The 18,129-nt window shown below is 45.2% G+C and overlaps 57 non-coding genes across 57 annotated transcripts; all 57 read right to left on the bottom strand.

The window, feature by feature from the left end:
- Positions 1 to 92: 92 nt before the first annotated feature.
- Positions 93 to 211, bottom strand: LOC148560003 (5S ribosomal RNA). Its single transcript, XR_015890410.1, has one exon. It is a non-coding gene; the product is annotated as a 5S ribosomal RNA (ribosomal RNA).
- A 202-nt stretch (positions 212 to 413) lies between these two features.
- Positions 414 to 532, bottom strand: LOC148560002 (5S ribosomal RNA). Its single transcript, XR_015889897.1, has one exon. It is a non-coding gene; the product is annotated as a 5S ribosomal RNA (ribosomal RNA).
- A 194-nt stretch (positions 533 to 726) lies between these two features.
- On the bottom strand, positions 727 to 845 carry LOC148560001 (5S ribosomal RNA). Its single transcript, XR_015889284.1, has one exon. It is a non-coding gene; the product is annotated as a 5S ribosomal RNA (ribosomal RNA).
- A 202-nt stretch (positions 846 to 1,047) lies between these two features.
- Positions 1,048 to 1,166, bottom strand: LOC148560000 (5S ribosomal RNA). The gene has a single exon (XR_015888470.1). It is a non-coding gene; the product is annotated as a 5S ribosomal RNA (ribosomal RNA).
- A 195-nt stretch (positions 1,167 to 1,361) lies between these two features.
- On the bottom strand, positions 1,362 to 1,480 carry LOC148559999 (5S ribosomal RNA). The gene has a single exon (XR_015888469.1). It is a non-coding gene; the product is annotated as a 5S ribosomal RNA (ribosomal RNA).
- A 191-nt stretch (positions 1,481 to 1,671) lies between these two features.
- LOC148559998 (5S ribosomal RNA) lies at positions 1,672 to 1,790 on the bottom strand. Its single transcript, XR_015889283.1, has one exon. It is a non-coding gene; the product is annotated as a 5S ribosomal RNA (ribosomal RNA).
- Positions 1,791 to 2,005: 215 nt separating this feature from the next.
- Positions 2,006 to 2,124, bottom strand: LOC148559997 (5S ribosomal RNA). Its single transcript, XR_015888468.1, has one exon. It is a non-coding gene; the product is annotated as a 5S ribosomal RNA (ribosomal RNA).
- A 195-nt stretch (positions 2,125 to 2,319) lies between these two features.
- LOC148559996 (5S ribosomal RNA) lies at positions 2,320 to 2,438 on the bottom strand. Its single transcript, XR_015889403.1, has one exon. It is a non-coding gene; the product is annotated as a 5S ribosomal RNA (ribosomal RNA).
- A 211-nt stretch (positions 2,439 to 2,649) lies between these two features.
- LOC148559995 (5S ribosomal RNA) lies at positions 2,650 to 2,768 on the bottom strand. The gene has a single exon (XR_015889682.1). It is a non-coding gene; the product is annotated as a 5S ribosomal RNA (ribosomal RNA).
- A 199-nt stretch (positions 2,769 to 2,967) lies between these two features.
- Positions 2,968 to 3,086, bottom strand: LOC148559994 (5S ribosomal RNA). The gene has a single exon (XR_015889282.1). It is a non-coding gene; the product is annotated as a 5S ribosomal RNA (ribosomal RNA).
- Positions 3,087 to 3,286: 200 nt separating this feature from the next.
- Positions 3,287 to 3,405, bottom strand: LOC148559993 (5S ribosomal RNA). Its single transcript, XR_015888467.1, has one exon. It is a non-coding gene; the product is annotated as a 5S ribosomal RNA (ribosomal RNA).
- A 206-nt stretch (positions 3,406 to 3,611) lies between these two features.
- Positions 3,612 to 3,730, bottom strand: LOC148559992 (5S ribosomal RNA). The gene has a single exon (XR_015890166.1). It is a non-coding gene; the product is annotated as a 5S ribosomal RNA (ribosomal RNA).
- A 193-nt stretch (positions 3,731 to 3,923) lies between these two features.
- LOC148559991 (5S ribosomal RNA) lies at positions 3,924 to 4,042 on the bottom strand. The gene has a single exon (XR_015889649.1). It is a non-coding gene; the product is annotated as a 5S ribosomal RNA (ribosomal RNA).
- Positions 4,043 to 4,262: 220 nt separating this feature from the next.
- LOC148559990 (5S ribosomal RNA) lies at positions 4,263 to 4,381 on the bottom strand. The gene has a single exon (XR_015889402.1). It is a non-coding gene; the product is annotated as a 5S ribosomal RNA (ribosomal RNA).
- Positions 4,382 to 4,572: 191 nt separating this feature from the next.
- On the bottom strand, positions 4,573 to 4,691 carry LOC148559989 (5S ribosomal RNA). Its single transcript, XR_015890212.1, has one exon. It is a non-coding gene; the product is annotated as a 5S ribosomal RNA (ribosomal RNA).
- Positions 4,692 to 4,901: 210 nt separating this feature from the next.
- Positions 4,902 to 5,020, bottom strand: LOC148559988 (5S ribosomal RNA). Its single transcript, XR_015888466.1, has one exon. It is a non-coding gene; the product is annotated as a 5S ribosomal RNA (ribosomal RNA).
- A 192-nt stretch (positions 5,021 to 5,212) lies between these two features.
- LOC148559987 (5S ribosomal RNA) lies at positions 5,213 to 5,331 on the bottom strand. The gene has a single exon (XR_015889697.1). It is a non-coding gene; the product is annotated as a 5S ribosomal RNA (ribosomal RNA).
- A 201-nt stretch (positions 5,332 to 5,532) lies between these two features.
- LOC148559986 (5S ribosomal RNA) lies at positions 5,533 to 5,651 on the bottom strand. The gene has a single exon (XR_015890986.1). It is a non-coding gene; the product is annotated as a 5S ribosomal RNA (ribosomal RNA).
- Positions 5,652 to 5,841: 190 nt separating this feature from the next.
- LOC148559985 (5S ribosomal RNA) lies at positions 5,842 to 5,960 on the bottom strand. Its single transcript, XR_015889523.1, has one exon. It is a non-coding gene; the product is annotated as a 5S ribosomal RNA (ribosomal RNA).
- Positions 5,961 to 6,149: 189 nt separating this feature from the next.
- On the bottom strand, positions 6,150 to 6,268 carry LOC148559984 (5S ribosomal RNA). The gene has a single exon (XR_015889281.1). It is a non-coding gene; the product is annotated as a 5S ribosomal RNA (ribosomal RNA).
- A 207-nt stretch (positions 6,269 to 6,475) lies between these two features.
- On the bottom strand, positions 6,476 to 6,594 carry LOC148559983 (5S ribosomal RNA). The gene has a single exon (XR_015890803.1). It is a non-coding gene; the product is annotated as a 5S ribosomal RNA (ribosomal RNA).
- A 193-nt stretch (positions 6,595 to 6,787) lies between these two features.
- On the bottom strand, positions 6,788 to 6,906 carry LOC148559982 (5S ribosomal RNA). The gene has a single exon (XR_015889821.1). It is a non-coding gene; the product is annotated as a 5S ribosomal RNA (ribosomal RNA).
- A 191-nt stretch (positions 6,907 to 7,097) lies between these two features.
- On the bottom strand, positions 7,098 to 7,216 carry LOC148559981 (5S ribosomal RNA). Its single transcript, XR_015890211.1, has one exon. It is a non-coding gene; the product is annotated as a 5S ribosomal RNA (ribosomal RNA).
- Positions 7,217 to 7,424: 208 nt separating this feature from the next.
- LOC148559980 (5S ribosomal RNA) lies at positions 7,425 to 7,543 on the bottom strand. Its single transcript, XR_015889877.1, has one exon. It is a non-coding gene; the product is annotated as a 5S ribosomal RNA (ribosomal RNA).
- Positions 7,544 to 7,765: 222 nt separating this feature from the next.
- LOC148559979 (5S ribosomal RNA) lies at positions 7,766 to 7,884 on the bottom strand. Its single transcript, XR_015889401.1, has one exon. It is a non-coding gene; the product is annotated as a 5S ribosomal RNA (ribosomal RNA).
- Positions 7,885 to 8,075: 191 nt separating this feature from the next.
- Positions 8,076 to 8,194, bottom strand: LOC148559978 (5S ribosomal RNA). Its single transcript, XR_015890210.1, has one exon. It is a non-coding gene; the product is annotated as a 5S ribosomal RNA (ribosomal RNA).
- A 207-nt stretch (positions 8,195 to 8,401) lies between these two features.
- On the bottom strand, positions 8,402 to 8,520 carry LOC148559977 (5S ribosomal RNA). Its single transcript, XR_015888465.1, has one exon. It is a non-coding gene; the product is annotated as a 5S ribosomal RNA (ribosomal RNA).
- Positions 8,521 to 8,713: 193 nt separating this feature from the next.
- Positions 8,714 to 8,832, bottom strand: LOC148559976 (5S ribosomal RNA). Its single transcript, XR_015889695.1, has one exon. It is a non-coding gene; the product is annotated as a 5S ribosomal RNA (ribosomal RNA).
- Positions 8,833 to 9,032: 200 nt separating this feature from the next.
- Positions 9,033 to 9,151, bottom strand: LOC148559975 (5S ribosomal RNA). Its single transcript, XR_015890984.1, has one exon. It is a non-coding gene; the product is annotated as a 5S ribosomal RNA (ribosomal RNA).
- A 190-nt stretch (positions 9,152 to 9,341) lies between these two features.
- On the bottom strand, positions 9,342 to 9,460 carry LOC148559974 (5S ribosomal RNA). The gene has a single exon (XR_015889522.1). It is a non-coding gene; the product is annotated as a 5S ribosomal RNA (ribosomal RNA).
- A 189-nt stretch (positions 9,461 to 9,649) lies between these two features.
- On the bottom strand, positions 9,650 to 9,768 carry LOC148559973 (5S ribosomal RNA). The gene has a single exon (XR_015889280.1). It is a non-coding gene; the product is annotated as a 5S ribosomal RNA (ribosomal RNA).
- A 207-nt stretch (positions 9,769 to 9,975) lies between these two features.
- LOC148559972 (5S ribosomal RNA) lies at positions 9,976 to 10,094 on the bottom strand. Its single transcript, XR_015889876.1, has one exon. It is a non-coding gene; the product is annotated as a 5S ribosomal RNA (ribosomal RNA).
- Positions 10,095 to 10,287: 193 nt separating this feature from the next.
- LOC148559971 (5S ribosomal RNA) lies at positions 10,288 to 10,406 on the bottom strand. The gene has a single exon (XR_015889820.1). It is a non-coding gene; the product is annotated as a 5S ribosomal RNA (ribosomal RNA).
- Positions 10,407 to 10,596: 190 nt separating this feature from the next.
- Positions 10,597 to 10,715, bottom strand: LOC148559970 (5S ribosomal RNA). Its single transcript, XR_015889258.1, has one exon. It is a non-coding gene; the product is annotated as a 5S ribosomal RNA (ribosomal RNA).
- A 230-nt stretch (positions 10,716 to 10,945) lies between these two features.
- On the bottom strand, positions 10,946 to 11,064 carry LOC148559969 (5S ribosomal RNA). Its single transcript, XR_015888463.1, has one exon. It is a non-coding gene; the product is annotated as a 5S ribosomal RNA (ribosomal RNA).
- Positions 11,065 to 11,256: 192 nt separating this feature from the next.
- On the bottom strand, positions 11,257 to 11,375 carry LOC148559968 (5S ribosomal RNA). Its single transcript, XR_015890495.1, has one exon. It is a non-coding gene; the product is annotated as a 5S ribosomal RNA (ribosomal RNA).
- Positions 11,376 to 11,570: 195 nt separating this feature from the next.
- On the bottom strand, positions 11,571 to 11,689 carry LOC148559967 (5S ribosomal RNA). Its single transcript, XR_015891014.1, has one exon. It is a non-coding gene; the product is annotated as a 5S ribosomal RNA (ribosomal RNA).
- Positions 11,690 to 11,919: 230 nt separating this feature from the next.
- LOC148559966 (5S ribosomal RNA) lies at positions 11,920 to 12,038 on the bottom strand. The gene has a single exon (XR_015888932.1). It is a non-coding gene; the product is annotated as a 5S ribosomal RNA (ribosomal RNA).
- A 196-nt stretch (positions 12,039 to 12,234) lies between these two features.
- Positions 12,235 to 12,353, bottom strand: LOC148559965 (5S ribosomal RNA). The gene has a single exon (XR_015889278.1). It is a non-coding gene; the product is annotated as a 5S ribosomal RNA (ribosomal RNA).
- A 215-nt stretch (positions 12,354 to 12,568) lies between these two features.
- Positions 12,569 to 12,687, bottom strand: LOC148559964 (5S ribosomal RNA). Its single transcript, XR_015888462.1, has one exon. It is a non-coding gene; the product is annotated as a 5S ribosomal RNA (ribosomal RNA).
- A 204-nt stretch (positions 12,688 to 12,891) lies between these two features.
- LOC148559963 (5S ribosomal RNA) lies at positions 12,892 to 13,010 on the bottom strand. The gene has a single exon (XR_015889919.1). It is a non-coding gene; the product is annotated as a 5S ribosomal RNA (ribosomal RNA).
- A 207-nt stretch (positions 13,011 to 13,217) lies between these two features.
- Positions 13,218 to 13,336, bottom strand: LOC148559962 (5S ribosomal RNA). Its single transcript, XR_015890983.1, has one exon. It is a non-coding gene; the product is annotated as a 5S ribosomal RNA (ribosomal RNA).
- A 193-nt stretch (positions 13,337 to 13,529) lies between these two features.
- LOC148559961 (5S ribosomal RNA) lies at positions 13,530 to 13,648 on the bottom strand. Its single transcript, XR_015890397.1, has one exon. It is a non-coding gene; the product is annotated as a 5S ribosomal RNA (ribosomal RNA).
- A 200-nt stretch (positions 13,649 to 13,848) lies between these two features.
- LOC148559960 (5S ribosomal RNA) lies at positions 13,849 to 13,967 on the bottom strand. Its single transcript, XR_015889139.1, has one exon. It is a non-coding gene; the product is annotated as a 5S ribosomal RNA (ribosomal RNA).
- Positions 13,968 to 14,172: 205 nt separating this feature from the next.
- LOC148559959 (5S ribosomal RNA) lies at positions 14,173 to 14,291 on the bottom strand. The gene has a single exon (XR_015890564.1). It is a non-coding gene; the product is annotated as a 5S ribosomal RNA (ribosomal RNA).
- A 190-nt stretch (positions 14,292 to 14,481) lies between these two features.
- Positions 14,482 to 14,600, bottom strand: LOC148559958 (5S ribosomal RNA). Its single transcript, XR_015889277.1, has one exon. It is a non-coding gene; the product is annotated as a 5S ribosomal RNA (ribosomal RNA).
- Positions 14,601 to 14,805: 205 nt separating this feature from the next.
- Positions 14,806 to 14,924, bottom strand: LOC148559957 (5S ribosomal RNA). The gene has a single exon (XR_015890562.1). It is a non-coding gene; the product is annotated as a 5S ribosomal RNA (ribosomal RNA).
- Positions 14,925 to 15,114: 190 nt separating this feature from the next.
- On the bottom strand, positions 15,115 to 15,233 carry LOC148559956 (5S ribosomal RNA). The gene has a single exon (XR_015889276.1). It is a non-coding gene; the product is annotated as a 5S ribosomal RNA (ribosomal RNA).
- Positions 15,234 to 15,427: 194 nt separating this feature from the next.
- Positions 15,428 to 15,546, bottom strand: LOC148559955 (5S ribosomal RNA). The gene has a single exon (XR_015890876.1). It is a non-coding gene; the product is annotated as a 5S ribosomal RNA (ribosomal RNA).
- A 221-nt stretch (positions 15,547 to 15,767) lies between these two features.
- Positions 15,768 to 15,886, bottom strand: LOC148559954 (5S ribosomal RNA). Its single transcript, XR_015891113.1, has one exon. It is a non-coding gene; the product is annotated as a 5S ribosomal RNA (ribosomal RNA).
- A 188-nt stretch (positions 15,887 to 16,074) lies between these two features.
- LOC148559953 (5S ribosomal RNA) lies at positions 16,075 to 16,193 on the bottom strand. Its single transcript, XR_015890395.1, has one exon. It is a non-coding gene; the product is annotated as a 5S ribosomal RNA (ribosomal RNA).
- Positions 16,194 to 16,414: 221 nt separating this feature from the next.
- Positions 16,415 to 16,533, bottom strand: LOC148559952 (5S ribosomal RNA). The gene has a single exon (XR_015891112.1). It is a non-coding gene; the product is annotated as a 5S ribosomal RNA (ribosomal RNA).
- Positions 16,534 to 16,722: 189 nt separating this feature from the next.
- Positions 16,723 to 16,841, bottom strand: LOC148559951 (5S ribosomal RNA). The gene has a single exon (XR_015890394.1). It is a non-coding gene; the product is annotated as a 5S ribosomal RNA (ribosomal RNA).
- A 202-nt stretch (positions 16,842 to 17,043) lies between these two features.
- LOC148559950 (5S ribosomal RNA) lies at positions 17,044 to 17,162 on the bottom strand. Its single transcript, XR_015889138.1, has one exon. It is a non-coding gene; the product is annotated as a 5S ribosomal RNA (ribosomal RNA).
- Positions 17,163 to 17,364: 202 nt separating this feature from the next.
- Positions 17,365 to 17,483, bottom strand: LOC148559949 (5S ribosomal RNA). Its single transcript, XR_015890372.1, has one exon. It is a non-coding gene; the product is annotated as a 5S ribosomal RNA (ribosomal RNA).
- Positions 17,484 to 17,679: 196 nt separating this feature from the next.
- On the bottom strand, positions 17,680 to 17,798 carry LOC148559948 (5S ribosomal RNA). Its single transcript, XR_015889137.1, has one exon. It is a non-coding gene; the product is annotated as a 5S ribosomal RNA (ribosomal RNA).
- A 203-nt stretch (positions 17,799 to 18,001) lies between these two features.
- On the bottom strand, positions 18,002 to 18,120 carry LOC148559947 (5S ribosomal RNA). The gene has a single exon (XR_015890561.1). It is a non-coding gene; the product is annotated as a 5S ribosomal RNA (ribosomal RNA).
- Positions 18,121 to 18,129: the final 9 nt, after the last annotated feature.

Here is an 18,129-nt window from a genome sequence, read left to right as displayed (position 1 = left end):
CATTGAGACTCGCTTTAGCTAAACTATTCAAGATAGCGCCGTTTAAAGAACGAGGGTAAGCACGACGTAAAAAAAAAAAAAAAAAAAAAAAAGAGGTGCAACACGAGGACTTCCCAGGAGGTCACCCATCCTAGTACTACTCTCGCCCAAGCACGCTTAACTGCAGAGTTCTGATGGGATCCAGTGCATTAGTGCTGGTATGATCGCACCTATTATAATATGCGCACATAATTATCATATGCATGTCTTGCGACGTAGGGTAAGTCGAGCTGCGAATCCCTGCGGGGCCCGTGCGAGCTTGCCTAAAATGAGGTCATTGAGACTCGCTTTAGCTAAACTATTCAAGATAGCGCCGTTTAAAGAACGAGGGTAAGCACGACGTAAAAAAAAAAAAAAAAAAAAAAAAAAAAAAATACGTGCAACACGAGGACTTCCCAGGAGGTCACCCATCCTAGTACTACTCTCGCCCAAGCACGCTTAACTGCGGAGTTCTGATGGGATCCGGTGCATTAGTGCTGGTATGATCGCACCTATTAAAATATGCGCACATAATTATCATATGCATGTCTCGCGACGTAGGGTAAGTCGAGCTGCGAATCCCTGCGGGGCCCGTGCGAACTTGCCTAAAATGAGGTCATTGAGACTCGCTTTAGCTAAACTATTCAAGATAGCGCCGTTTAAAGAACGAGGGTAAGCACGACGTAAAAAAAAAAAAAAAAAAAAAAAGAGGTGCAACACGAGGACTTCCCAAGAGGTCACCCATCCTAGTACTACTCTCGCCCAAGCACGCTTAACTGCGGAGTTCTGATGGGATCCGGTGAATTAGTGCTGGTATGATCGCACCTATTAAAATATGCGCACATAATTATCATATGCATGTCTCGCGACGTAGGGTAAGTCGAGTTGCAAATCCCTGCGGGGCCCGTGGGAGCTTGCCTAAAATCAGGTCATTGAGAATCGCTTTAACTAAACTGTGCAAGATAGCGCCGTTTAAAGAACGAGGGTAAGCACGACGTAAAAAAAAAAAAAAAAAAAAAAAAAAAAGAAGAGGTGCAACACGAGGACTTCCCAGGAGGTCACCCATCCTAGTACTACTCTCGCCCAAGCACGCTTAACTGCGGAGTTCTGATGGGATCCGGTGCATTAGTGCTGGTATGATCGCACCTTTTATAATATGCGCACATAATTATCATATGCATGTCTTGCGACGTAGGGTAAGTCGAGCTGCGAATCCCTGCGGGGACCGTGCGAGCTTGCCTAAAATGAGGTCATTGAGACTCGCTTTAGCTAAACTATTCAAGATAGCGCCGTTTAAAGAACGAGGGTAAGCACGACGTAAAAAAAAAAAAAAAAAAAAAAAAGAGGTGCAACACGAGGACTTCCCAGGAGGTCACCCATCCTAGTACTACTCTCGCCCAAGCACGCTTAACTGCGGAGTTCTGATGGGATCCGGTGCATTAGTGCTGGTATGATCGCACCTATTAAAATATGCGCACATAATTATCATATGCATGTCTCGCGACGTAGGGTAAGTCGAGCTGCGAATCCCTGCGGGGACCGTGCGAACTTGCCTAAAATGAGGTCATTGAGACTCGCTTTAGCTAAACTATTCAAGATAGCGCCGTTTAAAGAACGAAGGTAAGCACGACGTAAAAAAAAAAAAAAAAAAAAGAGGTGCAACACGAGGACTTCCCAAGAGGTCACCCATCCTAGTACTACTCTCGCCCAAGCACGCTTAACTGCGGAGTTCTGATGGGATCCGGTGAATTAGTGCTGGTATGATCGCACCTATAAAAATATGCGCACATAATTATCATATGCATGTCTCGCGACGTAGGGTAAGTCGAGTTGCAAATCCCTGCGGGGCCCGTGGGAGCTTGCCTAAAATCAGGTCATTGAGACTCGCTTTAACTAAACTGTGCAAGATAGCGCCGTTTAAAGAACGAGGGTAAGCACGACGTAAAAAAAAAAAAAAAAAAAAAAAAAAAAAAAAAAAAAAAAAGAAGAGGTGCAACACGAGGACTTCCCAGGAGGTCACCCATCCTAGTACTACTCTCGCCCAAGCACGCTTAACTGCGGAGTTCTGATGGGATCCGGTGCATTAGTGCTGGTATGATCGCACCTTTTATAATATGCGCACATAATTATCATATGCATGTCTTGCGACGTAGGGTAAGTCGAGCTGCGAATCCCTGCGGGGACCGTGCGAGCTTGCCTAAAATGAGGTCATTGAGACTCGCTTTAGCTAAACTATTCAAGATAGCGCCGTTTAAAGAACGAGGGTAAGCACGACGTAAAAAAAAAAAAAAAAAAAAAAAAGAGGTGCAACACGAGGACTTCCCAGGAGGTCACCCATCCTAGTACTACTCTCGCCCAAGCACGCTTAACTGCAGAGTTCTGATGGGATCCGGTGCATTAGTGCTGGTATGATCGCACCTATTATAATATGCGCACATAATTATCATATGCATGTCTTGCGACGTAGGGTAAGTCGAGCTGCGAATCCCTGCGGGGCCCGTGCGAGCTTGCCTAAAATGAGGTCATTGAGACTCGCTTTAGCTAAACTATTCAAGATAGCGCCGTTTAAAGAACGAGGGTAAGCACGACGTAAAAAAAAAAAAAAAAAAAAAAAAAAAAAAAAAAAAAAAAGACGTGCAACACGAGGACTTCCCAGGAGGTCACCCATCCTAGTACTACTCTCGCCCAAGCACGCTTAACTGCGGAGTTCTGATGGGATCCGGTGCATTAGTGCTGGTATGATCGCACCTATTAAAATATGCGCACATAATTATCATATGCATGTCTCGCGACGTAGGGTAAGTCGAGCTGCGAATCCCTGCGGGGCCCGTGCGAACTTGCCTAAAATGAGGTCATTGAGACTCGCTTTAGCTAAACTATTCAAGATAGCGCCGTTTAAAGAAAGAGGGTAAGCACGACGTAAAAAAAAAAAAAAAAAAAAAAAAAAAAGAGGTGCAACACGAGGACTTCCCAAGAGGTCACCCATCCTAGTACTACTCTCGCCCAAGCACGCTTAACTGCGGAGTTCTGATGGGATCCGGTGAATTAGTGCTGGTATGATCGCACCTATTAAAATATGCGCACATAATTATCATATGCATGTCTCGCGACGTAGGGTAAGTCGAGTTGCAAATCCCTGCGGGGCCCGTGGGAGCTTGCCTAAAATCAGGTCATTGAGAATCGCTTTAACTAAACTGTGCAAGATAGCGCCGTTTAAAGAACGAGGGTAAGCACGACGTAAAAAAAAAAAAAAAAAAAAAAAAAAGAAGAGGTGCAACACGAGGACTTCCCAGGAGGTCACCCATCCTAGTACTACTCTCGCCCAAGCACGCTTAACTGCGGAGTTCTGATGGGATCCGGTGCATTAGTGCTGGTATGATCGCACCTTTTATAATATGCGCACATAATTATCATATGCATGTCTTGCGACGTAGGGTAAGTCGAGCTGCGAATCCCTGCGGGGACCGTGCGAGCTTGCCTAAAATGAGGTCATTGAGACTCGCTTTAGCTAAACTATTCAAGATAGCGCCGTTTAAAGAACGAGGGTAAGCACGACGTAAAAAAAAAAAAAAAAAAAAAAAAAAAAAAAAAAAGAGGTGCAACACGAGGACTTCCCAGGAGGTCACCCATCCTAGTACTACTCTCGCCCAAGCACGCTTAACTGCGGAGTTCTGATGGGATCCGGTGCATTAGTGCTAGTATGATCGCACCAATTAAAATATGCGCACATAATTATCATATGCATGTCTCGCGACGTAGGGTAAGTCGAGCTGCGAATCCCTGCGGGGCCCGTGCGAACTTGCCTAAAATGAGGTCATTGAGACTCGCTTTAGCTAAACTATTCAAGATAGCGCCGTTTAAAGAACGAGGGTAAGCACGACGTAAAAAAAAAAAAAAAAAAAAAAGAGGTGCAACACGAGGACTTCCCAGGAGGTCACCCATCCTAGTACTACTCTCGCCCAAGCACGCTTACCTGCGGAGTTCTGATGGGATCCGGTGCATTAGTGCTGGTATGATCGCACCTTTTATAATATGCGCACATAATTATCATATGCATGTCTTGCGACGTAGGGTAAGTCGAGCTGCGAATCCCTGCGGGGACCGTGCGAGCTTGCCTAAAATGAGGTCATTGAGACTCGCTTTAGCTAAACTATTCAAGATAGCACCGTTTAAAGAACGAGGGTAAGCACGACGTAAAAAAAAAAAAAAAAAAAAAAAAAAAAAAAAAAAAAAAAAAAAAAAAAGAGGTGCAACACGAGGACTTCCCAGGAGGTCACCCATCCTAGTACTACTCTCGCCCAAGCACGCTTAACTGCAGAGTTCTGATGGGATCCGGTGCATTAGTGCTGGTATGATCGCACCTATTAAAATATGCGCACATAATTATCATATGCATGTCTCGCGACGTAGGGTAAGTCGAGCTGCGAATCCCTGCGGGGCCCGTGCGAACTTGCCTAAAATGAGGTCATTGAGACTCGCTTTAGCTAAACTATTCAAGATAGCGCCGTTTAAAGAACGAGGGTAAGCACGACGTAAAAAAAAAAAAAAAAAAAAGAGGTGCAACACGAGGACTTCCCAAGAGGTCACCCATCCTAGTACTACTCTCGCCCAAGCACGCTTAACTGCGGAGTTCTGAAGGGATCCGGTGAATTAGTGCTGGTATGATCGCACCTATTAAAATATGCGCACATAATTATCATATGCATGTCTCGCGACGTAGGGTAAGTCGAGTTGCAAATCCCTGCGGGGCCCGTGGGAGCATGCCTAAAATCAGGTCATTGAGACTCGCTTTAACTAAACTGTGCAAGATAGCGCCGTTTAAAGAACGAGGGTAAGCACGACGTAAAAAAAAAAAAAAAAAAAAAAAAAAAAAAAAAAAAGAAGAGGTGCAACACGAGGACTTCCCAGGAGGTCACCCATCCTAGTACTACTCTCGCCCAAGCACGCTTAACTGCGGAGTTCTGATGGGATCCGGTGCATTAGTGCTGGTATGATCGCACCTTTTATAATATGCGCACATAATTATCATATGCATGTCTTGCGACGTAGGGTAAGTCGAGCTGCGAATCCCTGCGGGGACCGTCCGAGCTTGCCTAAAATGAGGTCATTGAGACTCGCTTTAGCTAAACTATTCAAGATAGCGCCGTTTAAAGAACGAGGGTAAGCACGACGTAAAAAAAAAAAAAAAAAAAAAGAGGTGCAACACGAGGACTTCCCAGGAGGTCACCCATCCTAGTACTACACTCGCCCAAGCACGCTTAACTGCGGAGTTCTGATGGGATCCGGAGTATTAGTGCTGGTATGATCGCACCTTTTATAATATGCGCACATAATTATCATATGCATGTCTTGCGACGTAGGGTAAGTCGAGCTGCGAATCCCTGCGGGGACCGTGCGAGCTTGCCTAAAATGAGGTCATTGAGACTCGCTTTAGCTAAACTATTCAAGATAGCGCCGTTTAAAGAACGAGGGTAAGCACGACGTAAAAAAAAAAAAAAAAAAAAAAAAAAAAAAGAGGTGCAACACGAGGACTTCCTAGGAGGTCACCCATCCTAGTACTACTCTCGCCCAAGCACCCTTAACTGTGGAGTTCTGATGGGATCCGGTGCATTAGTGCTGGTATGATCGCACCTATTAAAATATGCGCACATAATTATCATATGCATGTCTCGCGACGTAGGGTAAGTCGAGCTGCGAATCCCTGCGGGGCCCGTGCGAACTTGCCTAAAATGAGGTCATTGAGACTCGCTTTAGCTAAACTATTCAAGATAGCGCCGTTTAAAGAACGAGGGTAAGCACGACGTAAAAAAAAAAAAAAAAAAAGAGGTGCAACACGAGGACTTCCCAGGAGATCACCCATCCTAGTACTACTCTCGCCCAAGCACGCTTAACTGCGGAGTTCTGATGGGATCCGGTGCATTAGTGCTGGTATGATCGCACCTATTATAATATGCGCACATAATTATCATATGCATGTCTTGCGACGTAGGGTAAGTCGAGCTGCGAATCCCTGCGGGGCCCGTGCGAGCTTGCCTAAAATGAGGTCATTGAGACTCGCTTTAGCTAAACTATTCAAGATAGCGCCGTTTAAAGAACGAGGGTAAGCACGACGTAAAAAAAAAAAAAAAAAAGAGGTGCAACACGAGGACTTCCCAAGAGGTCACCCATCCTAGTACTACTCTCGCCCAAGCACGCTTAACTGCGGAGTTCTGATGGGATCCGGTGAATTAGTGCTGGTATGATCGCACCTATTAAAATATGCGCACATAATTATCATATGCATGTCTCGCGACGTAGGGTAAGTCGAGTTGCAAATCCCTGCGGGGCCCGTGGGAGCTTGCCTAAAATCAGGTCATTGAGACTCGCTTTAACTAAACTGTGCAAGATAGCGCCGTTTAAAGAACGAGGGTAAGCACGACGTAAAAAAAAAAAAAAAAAAAAAAAAAAAAAAAAAGAAGAGTTGCAACACGAGGACTTCCCAGGAGGTCACCCATCCTAGTACTACTCTCGCCCAAGCAAGCTTAACTGCGGAGTTCTGATGGGATCCGGTGCATTAGTGCTGGTATGATCGCACCTTTTATAATATGCGCACATAATTATCATATGCATGTCTTGCGACGTAGGGTAAGTCGAGCTGCGAATCCCTGCGGGAACCGTGCGAGCTTGCCTAAAATGAGGTCATTGAGACTCGCTTTAGCTAAACTATTCAAGATAGCGCCGTTTAAAGAACGAGGGTAAGCACGACGTAAAAAAAAAAAAAAAAAAAGAAGAGGTGCAACACGAGGACTTCCGAGGAGGTCACCCATCCTAGTACTACTCTCGCCCAAGCACGCTTAACTGCGGAGTTCTGATGGGATCCGGTGCATTAGTGCTGGTATGATCGCACCTATTAAAATATGCGCACATAATTATCATATGCATGTCTCGCAACGTAGGGTAAGTCGAGCTGCGAATCCCTGCGGGGCCCGTGCGAACTTGCCTAAAATGAGGTCATTGAGACTCGCTTTAGCTAAACTATTCAAGATAGCGCCGTTTAAAGAACGAGGGTAAGCACGACGTAAAAAAAAAAAAAAAAAAAAGAGGTGCAACACGAGGACTTCCCAAGAGGTCACCCATCCTAGTACTACTCTCGCCCAAGCACGCTTAACTGCGGAGTTCTGAAGGGATCCGGTGAATTAGTGCTGGTATGATCGCACCTATTAAAATATGCGCACATAATTATCATATGCATGTCTCGCGACGTAGGGTAAGTCGAGTTGCAAATCCCTGCGGGGCCCGTGGGAGCATGCCTAAAATCAGGTCATTGAGACTCGCTTTAACTAAACTGTGCAAGATAGCGCCGTTTAAAGAACGAGGGTAAGCACGACGTAAAAAAAAAAAAAAAAAAAAAAAAAAAAAAAAAAGAAGAGGTGCAACACGAGGACTTCCCAGGAGGTCACCCATCCTAGTACTACTCTCGCCCAAGCAAGCTTAACTGCGGAGTTCTGATGGGATCCGGTGCATTAGTGCTGGTATGATCGCACCTTTTATAATATGCGCACATAATTATCATATGCATGTCTTGCGACGTAGGGTAAGTCGAGCTGCGAATCCCTGCGGGGACCGTGCGAGCTTGCCTAAAATGAGGTCATTGAGACTCGCTTTAGCTAAACTATTCAAGATAGCACCGTTTAAAGAACGAGGGTAAGCACGACGTAAAAAAAAAAAAAAAAAAAAAAAAAAAAAAAAAAAAAAAAAAAAAAAAAAAGAGGTGCAACACGAGGACTTCCCAGGAGGTCACCCATCCTAGTACTACTCTCGCCCAAGCACGCTTAACTGCAGAGTTCTGATGGGATCCGGTGCATTAGTGCTGGTATGATCGCACCTATTAAAATATGCGCACATAATTATCATATGCATGTCTCGCGACGTAGGGTAAGTCGAGCTGCGAATCCCTGCGGGGCCCGTGCGAACTTGCCTAAAATGAGGTCATTGAGACTCGCTTTAGCTAAACTATTCAAGATAGCGCCGTTTAAAGAACGAGGGTAAGCACGACGTAAAAAAAAAAAAAAAAAAAAGAGGTGCAACACGAGGACTTCCCAAGAGGTCACCCATCCTAGTACTACTCTCGCCCAAGCACGCTTAACTGCGGAGTTCTGAAGGGATCCGGTGAATTAGTGCTGGTATGATCGCACCTATTAAAATATGCGCACATAATTATCATATGCATGTCTCGCGACGTAGGGTAAGTCGAGTTGCAAATCCCTGCGGGGCCCGTGGGAGCATGCCTAAAATCAGGTCATTGAGACTCGCTTTAACTAAACTGTGCAAGATAGCGCCGTTTAAAGAACGAGGGTAAGCACGACGTAAAAAAAAAAAAAAAAAAAAAAAAAAAAAAAAAGAAGAGGTGCAACACGAGGACTTCCCAGGAGGTCACCCATCCTAGTACTACTCTCGCCCAAGCACGCTTAACTGCGGAGTTCTGATGGGATCCGGTGCATTAGTGCTGGTATGATCGCACCTTTTATAATATGCGCACATAATTATCATATGCATGTCTTGCGACGTAGGGTAAGTCGAGCTGCGAATCCCTGCGGGGACCGTCCGAGCTTGCCTAAAATGAGGTCATTGAGACTCGCTTTAGCTAAACTATTCAAGATAGCGCCGTTTAAAGAACGAGGGTAAGCACGACGTAAAAAAAAAAAAAAAAAAAAAAGAGGTGCAACACGAGGACTTCCCAGGAGGTCACCCATCCTAGTACTACACTCGCCCAAGCACGCTTAACTGCGGAGTTCTGATGGGATCCGGAGTATTAGTGCTGGTATGATCGCACCTTTTATAATATGCGCACATAATTATCATATGCATGTCTTGCGACGTAGGGTAAGTCGAGCTGCGAATCCCTGCGGGGACCGTGCGAGCTTGCCTAAAATGAGGTCATTGAGACTCGCTTTAGCTAAACTATTCAAGATAGCGCCGTTTAAAGAACGAGGGTAAGCACGACGTAAAAAAAAAAAAAAAAAAAAAAAAAAAAAGAGGTGCAACACGAGGACTTCCTAGGAGGTCACCCATCCTAGTACTACTCTCGCCCAAGCACCCTTAACTGTGGAGTTCTGATGGGATCCGGTGCATTAGTGCTGGTATGATCGCACCTATTAAAATATGCGCACATAATTATCATATGCATGTCTCGCGACGTAGGGTAAGTCGAGCTGCGAATCCCTGCGGGGCCCGTGCGAACTTGCCTAAAATGAGGTCATTGAGACTCGCTTTAGCTAAACTATTCAAGATAGCGCCGTTTAAAGAACGAGGGTAAGCACGACGTAAAAAAAAAAAAAAAAAAAGAGGTGCAACACGAGGACTTCCCAGGAGATCACCCATCCTAGTACTACTCTCGCCCAAGCACGCTTAACTGCGGAGTTCTGATGGGATCCGGTGCATTAGTGCTGGTATGATCGCACCTATTATAATATGCGCACATAATTATCATATGCATGTCTTGCGACGTAGGGTAAGTCGAGCTGCGAATCCCTGCGGGGCCCGTGCGAGCTTGCCTAAAATGAGGTCATTGAGACTCGCTTTAGCTAAACTATTCAAGATAGCGCCGTTTAAAGAACGAGGGTAAGCACGACGTAAAAAAAAAAAAAAAAAAGAGGTGCAACACGAGGACTTCCCAAGAGGTCACCCATCCTAGTACTACTCTCGCCCAAGCACGCTTAACTGCGGAGTTCTGATGGGATCCGGTGAATTAGTGCTGGTATGATCGCACCTATTAAAATATGCGCACATAATTATCATATGCATGTCTCGCGACGTAGGGTAAGTCGAGTTGCAAATCCCTGCGGGGCCCGTGGGAGCTTGCCTAAAATCAGGTCATTGAGACTCGCTTTAACTAAACTGTGCAAGATAGCGCCGTTTAAAGAACGAGGGTAAGCACGACGTAAAAAAAAAAAAAAAAAAAAAAAAAAAAAAAAAGAAGAGGTGCAACACGAGGACTTCCCAGGAGGTCACCCATCCTAGTACTACTCTCGCCCAAGCAAGCTTAACTGCGGAGTTCTGATGGGATCCGGTGCATTAGTGCTGGTATGATCGCACCTTTTATAATATGCGCACATAATTATCATATGCATGTCTTGCGACGTAGGGTAAGTCGAGCTGCGAATCCCTGCGGGAACCGTGCGAGCTTGCCTAAAATGAGGTCATTGAGACTCGCTTTAGCTAAACTATTCAAGATAGCGCCGTTTAAAGAACGAGGGTAAGCACGACGTAAAAAAAAAAAAAAAAAAAGAAGAGGTGCAACACGAGGACTTCCGAGGAGGTCACCCATCCTAGTACTACTCTCGCCCAAGCACGCTTAACTGCGGAGTTCTGATGGGATCCGGTGCATTAGTGCTGGTATGATCGCACCTATTAAAATATGCGCACATAATTATCATATGCATGTCTCGCAACGTAGGGTAAGTCGAGCTGCGAATCCCTGCGGGGCCCGTGCGAACTTGCCTAAAATGAGGTCATTGAGACTCGCTTTAGCTAAACTATTCAAGATAGCGCCGTTTAAAGAACGAGGGTAAGCACGACGTAAAAAAAAAAAAAAAAAAAGAGGTGCAACACGAGGACTTCCCAAGAGGTCACCCATCCTAGTACTACTCTCGCCCAAGCACGCTTAACTGCGGAGTTCTGATGGGATCCGGTGAATCAGTGCTGGTATGATCGCACCTATTAAAATATGCGCACTTAATTATCATATGCATGTCTCGCGACGTAGGGTAAGTCGAGTTGCAAATCCCTGCGGGGCCCGTGGGAGCATGCCTAAAATCAGGTCATTGAGACTCGCTTTAACTAAACTGTGCAAGATAGCGCCGTTTAAAGAACGAGGGTAAGCACGACGTAAAAAAAAAAAAAAAAAAAAAAAAAAAAAAAAAAAAAAAAAAAAAAAAAAAAAGAAGAAGAGGTGCAACACGAGGACTTCCCAGGAGGTCACCCATCCTAGTACTACTCTCGCCCAAGCACGCTTAACTGCGGAGTTCTGATGGGATCCGGTGCATTAGTGCTGGTATGATCGCACCTTTTATAATATGCGCACATAATTATCATATGCATGTCTTGCGACGTAGGGTAAGTCGAGCTGCGAATCCCTGCGGGGACCGTGCGAGCTTGCCTAAAATGAGGTCATTGAGACTCGCTTTAGCTAAACTATTCAAGATAGCGCCGTTTAAAGAACGAGGGTAAGCACGACGTAAAAAAAAAAAAAAAAAAAAAGAGGTGCAACACGAGTACTTCCCAGGAGGTCACCCATCCTAGTACTACTCTCGCCCAAGCACGCTTAACTGCGGAGTTCTGATGGGATCCGGTGCATTAGTGCTAGTATGATCGCACCAATTAAAATATGCGCACATAATAATCATATGCATGTCTCGCGACGTAGGGTAAGTCGAGCTGCGAATCCCTGCGGGGCCCGTGCGAACTTGCCTAAAATGAGGTCATTGAGACTCGCTTTAGCTAAACTATTCAAGATAGCGCCGTTTAAAGAACGAGGGTAAGCACTACGTAAAAAAAAAAAAAAAAAAAAAAAAGAGGTGCAACACGAGGACTTCCCAGGAGGTCACCCATCCTAGTACTACTCTCGCCCAAGCACGCTTACCTGCGGAGTTCTGATGGGATCCGGTGCATTAGTGCTGGTATGATCGTACCTTTTATAATATGCGCACATAATTATCATATGCATGTCTTGCGACGTAGGGTAAGTCGAGCTGCGAATCCCTGCGGGGACCGTGCGAGCTTGCCTAAAATGAGGTCATTGAGACTCGCTTTAGCTAAACTATTCAAGATAGCACCGTTTAAAGAACGAGGGTAAGCACGACGTAAAAAAAAAAAAAAAAAAAAAAAAAAAAAAAAAAAAAAAAAAAAAAAAAAAAAAAAAAAGAGGTGCAACACGTGGACTTCCCAGGAGGTCACCCATCCTAGTACTACTCTCGCCCAAGCACGCTTAACTGCAGAGTTCTGATGGGATCCGGTGCATTAGTGCTGGTATGATCGCACCTATTAAAATATGCGCACATAATTATCATATGCATGTCTCGCGACGTAGGGTAAGTCGAGCTGCGAATCCCTGCGGGGCCCGTGCGAACTTGCCTAAAATGAGGTCATTGAGACTCGCTTTACCTAAACTATTCAAGATAGCGCCGTTTAAAGAACGAGGGTAAGCACGACGTAAAAAAAAAAAAAAAAAAAAAAAAAGAGGTGCAACACGAGGACTTCCCAAGAGGTCACCCATCCTAGTACTACTCTCGCCCAAGCACGCTTAACTGCGGAGTTCTGATGGGATCCGGTGAATTAGTGCTGGTATGATCGCACCTATTAAAATATGCGCACATAATTATCATATGCATGTCTCGCGACGTAGGGTAAGTCGAGTTGCAAATCCCTGCGGGGCCCGTGGGAGCATGCCTAAAATCAGGTCATTGAGACTCGCTTTAACTAAACTGTGCAAGATAGCGCCGTTTAAAGAACGAGGGTAAGCACGTCGTAAAAAAAAAAAAAAAAAAAAAAAAAAAAAAAAAAAAAAAAAGAAGAGGTGCAACACGAGGACTTCCCAGGAGGTCACCCATCCTAGTACTACTCTCGCCCAAGCACGCTTAACTGCGGAGTTCTGATGGGATCCGGTGCATTAGTGCTGGTATGATCGCACCTTTTATAATATGCGCACATAATTATCATATGCATGTCTTGCGACGTAGGGTAAGTCGAGCTGCGAATCCCTGCGGGGACCGTCCGAGCTTGCCTAAAATGAGGTCATTGAGACTCGCTTTAGCTAAACTATTCAAGATAGCGCCGTTTAAAGAACGAGGGTAAGCACGACGTAAAAAAAAAAAAAAAAAAAAAAAAAAAAAAAAGGAGGTGCAACACGAGGACTTCCCCGGAGGTCACCCATCCTAGTACTACACTCGCCCAAGCACGCTTAACTGCGGAGTTCTGATGGGATCCGGTGCATTAGTGCTGGTATGATCGCACCTTTTATAATATGCGCACATAATTATCATATGCATGTCTTGCGACGTAGGGTAAGTCGAGCTGCGAATCCCTGCGGGGACCGTGCGAGCTTGCCTAAAATGAGGTCATTGAGACTCGCTTTAGCTAAACTATTCAAGATAGCGCCGTTTAAAGAACGAGGGTAAGCACGACGTAATAAAAAAAAAAAAAAAAAAAAAAAAAAAAAAAAAGAGGTGCAACACGAGGACTTCCTAGGAGGTCACCCATCCTAGTACTACTCTCGCCCAAGCACCCTTAACTGTGGAGTTCTGATGGGATCCGGTGCATTAGTGCTGGTATGATCGCACCTATTAAAATATGCGCACATAATTATCATATGCATGTCTCGCGACGTAGGGTAAGTCGAGCTGCGAATCCCTGCGGGGCCCGTGCGAACTTGCCTAAAATGAGGTCATTGAGACTCGCTTTAGCTAAACTATTCAAGATAGCGCCGTTTAAAGAACGAGGGTAAGCACGACGTAAAAAAAAAAAAAAAAAAAAAAGAGGTGCAACACGAGGACTTCCCAAGAGGTCACCCATCCTAGTACTACTCTCGCCCAAGCACGCTTAACTGCGGAGTTCTGATGGGATCCGGTGAATTAGTGCTGGTATGATCGCAACTATTAAAATATGCGCACATAATTATCATATGCATGTCTCGCGACGTAGGGTAAGTCGAGTTGCAAATCCCTGCGGGGCCCGTGGGAGCTTTCCTAAAATCAGGTCATTGAGACTCGCTTTAACTAAACTGTGCAAGATAGCGCCGTTTAAAGAACGAGGGTAAGCACGACGTAAAAAAAAAAAAAAAAAAAAAAAAAAGAAGAGGTGCAACACGAGGACTTCCCAGGAGGTCACCCATCCTAGTACTACTCTCGCCCAAGCACGCTTAACTGCGGAGTTCTGATGGGATCCGGTGAATTAGTGCTGGTATGATCGCACCTATTAAAATATGCGCACATAATTATCATATGCATGTCTCGCGACGTAGGGTAAGTCGAGTTGCAAATCCCTGCGGGGCCCGTGGGAGCTTGCCTAAAATCAGGTCATTGAGACTCGCTTTAACTAAACTGTGCAAGATAGCGCCGTTTAAAGAACGAGGGTAAGCACGACGTAAAAAAAAAAAAAGAAAAAAAAAAAAAAAAAGAAGAGTAGCAACACGAGGACTTCCCAGGAGGTCACCCATCCTAGTACTACTCTCGCCCAAGCACGCTTAACTGCGGAGTTCTGATGGGATCCGGTGCATTAGTGCTGGTATGATCGCACCTATTAAAATATGCGCACATAATTATCATATGCATGTCTCGCGACGTAGGGTAAGTCGAGCTGCGAATCCCTGCGGGGCCCGTGCGAACTTGCCTAAAATGAGGTCATTGAGACTCGCTTTAGCTAAACTATTCAAGATAGCGCCGTTTAAAGAACGAGGGTAAGCACGACGTAAAAAAAAAAAAAAAAAAAGAGGTGCAACACGAGGACTTCCCAAGAGGTCACCCATCCTAGTACTACTCTCGCCCAAGCACGCTTAACTGCGGAGTTCTGATGGGATCCGGTGAATTAGTGCTGGTATGATCGCACCTATTAAAATATGAGCACATAATTATCATATGCATGTCTCGCGACGTAGGGTAAGTCGAGTTGCAAATCCCTGCGGGGCCCGTGGGAGCTTGCCTAAAATCAGGTCATTGAGACTCGCTTTAACTAAACTGTGCAAGATAGCGCCGTTTAAAGAACGAGGGTAAGCACGACGTAAAAAAAAAAAAAAAAAAAAAAAAAAAAAAAGAAGAGTAGCAACACGAGGACTTCCCAGGAGGTCACCCATCCTAGTACTACTCTCGCCCAAGCACGCTTAACTGCGGAGTTCTGATGGGATCCGGTGCATTAGTGCTGGTATGATCGCACCTATTAAAATATGCGCACATAATTATCATATGCATGTCTCGCGACGTAGGGTAAGTCGAGCTGCGAATCCCTGCGGGGCCCGTGCGAACTTGCCTAAAATGAGGTCATTGAGACTCGCTTTAGCTAAACTATTCAAGATAGCGCCGTTTAAAGAACGAGGGTAAGCACGACGTAAAAAAAAAAAAAAAAAAAGAGGTGCAACACGAGGACTTCCCAAGAGGTCACCCATCCTAGTACTACTCTCGCCCAAGCACGCTTAACTGCGGAGTTCTGATGGGATCCGGTGAATTAGTGCTGGTATGATCGCACCTATTAAAATATGCGCACATAATTATCATATGCATGTCTCGCGACGTAGGGTAAGTCGAGTTGCAAATCCCTGCGGGGCCCGTGGGAGCTTGCCTAAAATCAGGTCATTGAGACTCGCTTTAACTAAACTGTGCAAGATAGCGCCGTTTAAAGAACGAGGGTAAGCACGACGTAAAAAAAAAAAAAAAAAAAAAAAGAGGTGCAACACGAGGACTTCCCAGGAGGTCATCCATCCTAGTACTACTCTCGCCCAAGCACGCTTAACTGCGGAGTTCTGATTGGATCCGGTGCATTAGTGCTGGTATGATCGCACCTTTTATAATATGCGCACATAATTATCATATGCATGTCTTGCGACGTAGGGTAAGTCGAGCTGCGAATCCCTGCGGGGACCGTGCGAGCTTGCCTAAAATGAGGTCATTGAGACTCGCTTTAGCTAAACTATTCAAGATAGCGCCGTTTAAAGAACGAGGGTAAGCACGACGTAAAAAAAAAAAAAAAAAAAAAAAAAAAAAAAAAAAAAAAAAAAAAAAAAAGAGGTGCAACACGAGGACTTCCCAGGAGGTCACCTATCCTAGTACTACTCTCGCCCAAGCACGCTTAACTGTGGAGTTCTGATGGGATCCGGTGCATTAGTGCTGGTATGATCGCACCTATTAAAATATGCGCACATAATTATCATATGCATGTCTCGCGACGTAGGGTAAGTCGAGCTGCGAATCCCTGCGGGGCCCGTGCGAACTTGCCTAAAATGAGGTCATTGAGACTCGCTTTAGCTAAACTATTCAAGATAGCACCGTTTAAAGAACGAGGGTAAGCACGACGTAAAAAAAAAAAAAAAAAGAGGTGCAACACGAGGACTTCCCAAGAGGTCACCCATCCTAGTACTACTCTCGCCCAAGCACGCTTAACTGCGGAGTTCTGATGGGATCCGGTGAATTAGTGCTGGTATGATCGCAACTATTAAAATATGCGCACATAATTATCATATGCATGTCTCGCGACGTAGGGTAAGTCGAGTTGCAAATCCCTGCGGGGCCCGTGGGAGCTTGCCTAAAATCAGGTCATTGAGACTCGCTTTAACTAAACTGTGCAAGATAGCGCCGTTTAAAGAACGAGGGTAAGCACGACGTAAAAAAAAAAAAAAAAAAAAAAAAAAAAAAAAAAAAAAAAAAAAAAAAAAGAGGTGCAACACGAGGACTTCCCAGGAGGTCACCTATCCTAGTACTACTCTCGCCCAAGCACGCTTAACTGTGGAGTTCTGATGGGATCCGGTGCATTAGTGCTGGTATGATCGCACCTATTAAAATATGCGCACATAATTATCATATGCATGTCTCGCGACGTAGGGTAAGTCGAGCTGCGAATCCCTGCGGGGCCCGTGCGAACTTGCCTAAAATGAGGTCATTGAGACTCGCTTTAGCTAAACTATTCAAGATAGCACCGTTTAAAGAACGAGGGTAAGCACGACGTAAAAAAAAAAAAAAAAAAGAGGTGCAACACGAGGACTTCCCAAGAGGTCACCCATCCTAGTACTACTCTCGCCCAAGCACGCTTAACTGCGGAGTTCTGATGGGATCCGGTGAATTAGTGCTGGTATGATCGCAACTATTAAAATATGCGCACATAATTATCATATGCATGTCTCGCGACGTAGGGTAAGTCGAGTTGCAAATCCCTGCGGGGCCCGTGGGAGCTTGCCTAAAATCAGGTCATTGAGACTCGCTTTAACTAAACTGTGCAAGATAGCGCCGTTTAAAGAACGAGGGTAAGCACGACGTAAAAAAAAAAAAAAAAAAAAAAAAAAAAGAAGAGGTGCAACACGAGGACTTCCCAGGAGGTCACCCATCCTAGTACTACTCTCGCCCAAGCACGCTTAACTGCGGAGTTCTGATGGGATCCGGTGAATTAGTGCTGGTATGATCGCACCTATTAAAATATGCGCACATAATTATCATATGCATGTCTCGCGACGTAGGGTAAGTCGAGTTGCAAATCCCTGCGGGGACCGTGGGAGCTTGCCTAAAATCAGGTCATTGAGACTCGCTTTAACTAAACTGTGCAAGATAGCGCCGTTTAAAGAACGAGGGTAAGCACGACGTAAAAAAAAAAAAAAAAAAAAAAAAAAAAAAAAGGGTGCAACACGAGGACTTCCCAGGAGGTCACCCATCCTAGTACTACTCTCGCCCAAGCACGCTTAACTGCGGAGTTCTGATGGGATCCGGTGCATTAGTGCTGGCATGATCGCACCTTTTATAATATGCGCACATAATTATCATATGCATGTCTTGCGACGTAGGGTAAGTCGAGTTGCGAATCCCTGCGGGGACCGTGCGAGTTTGCCTAAAATGAGGTCATTGAGACTCGCTTTAGCTAAACTATTCAAGATAGCGCCGTTTATAGAACGAGGGTAAGCACGACGTAAAAAAAAAAAAAAAAAAAAAAGAAGAGGTGCAACACGAGGACTTCCCAGGAGGTCACCCATCCTAGTACTACTCTCGCCCAAGCACGCTTAACTGCGGAGTTCTGATGGGATCCGGTGAATTAGTGCTGGTATGATCGCACCTATTAAAATATGCGCACATAATTATCATATGCATGTCTCGCGACGTAGGGTAAGTCGAGTTGCAAATCCCTGCGGGGCCCGTGGGAGCTTGCCTAAAATCAGGTCATTGAGACTCGCTTTAACTAAACTGTGCAAGATAGCGCCGTTTAAAGAACGAGGGTAAGCACGACGTAAAAAAAAAAAAAGAAAAAAAAAAAAAAAGAAGAGTAGCAACACGAGGACTTCCCAGGAGGTCACCCATCCTAGTACTACTCTCGCCCAAGCACGCTTAACTGCGGAGTTCTGATGGGATCCGGTGCATTAGTGCTGGTATGATCGCACCTATTAAAATA

The sequence above is a fragment of the Arachis ipaensis genome, chromosome B6 (genome assembly GCF_059453495.1).
Source record: "Arachis ipaensis isolate K30076 ecotype BB chromosome B6, ASM5945349v1, whole genome shotgun sequence".
In the NCBI taxonomy this organism is placed as follows: Eukaryota; Viridiplantae; Streptophyta; class Magnoliopsida; order Fabales; family Fabaceae; genus Arachis; species Arachis ipaensis.
The sequence above is the reverse complement of the archived record's forward strand: the minus strand, read 5'-3'. Positions and strand labels throughout refer to the sequence as shown.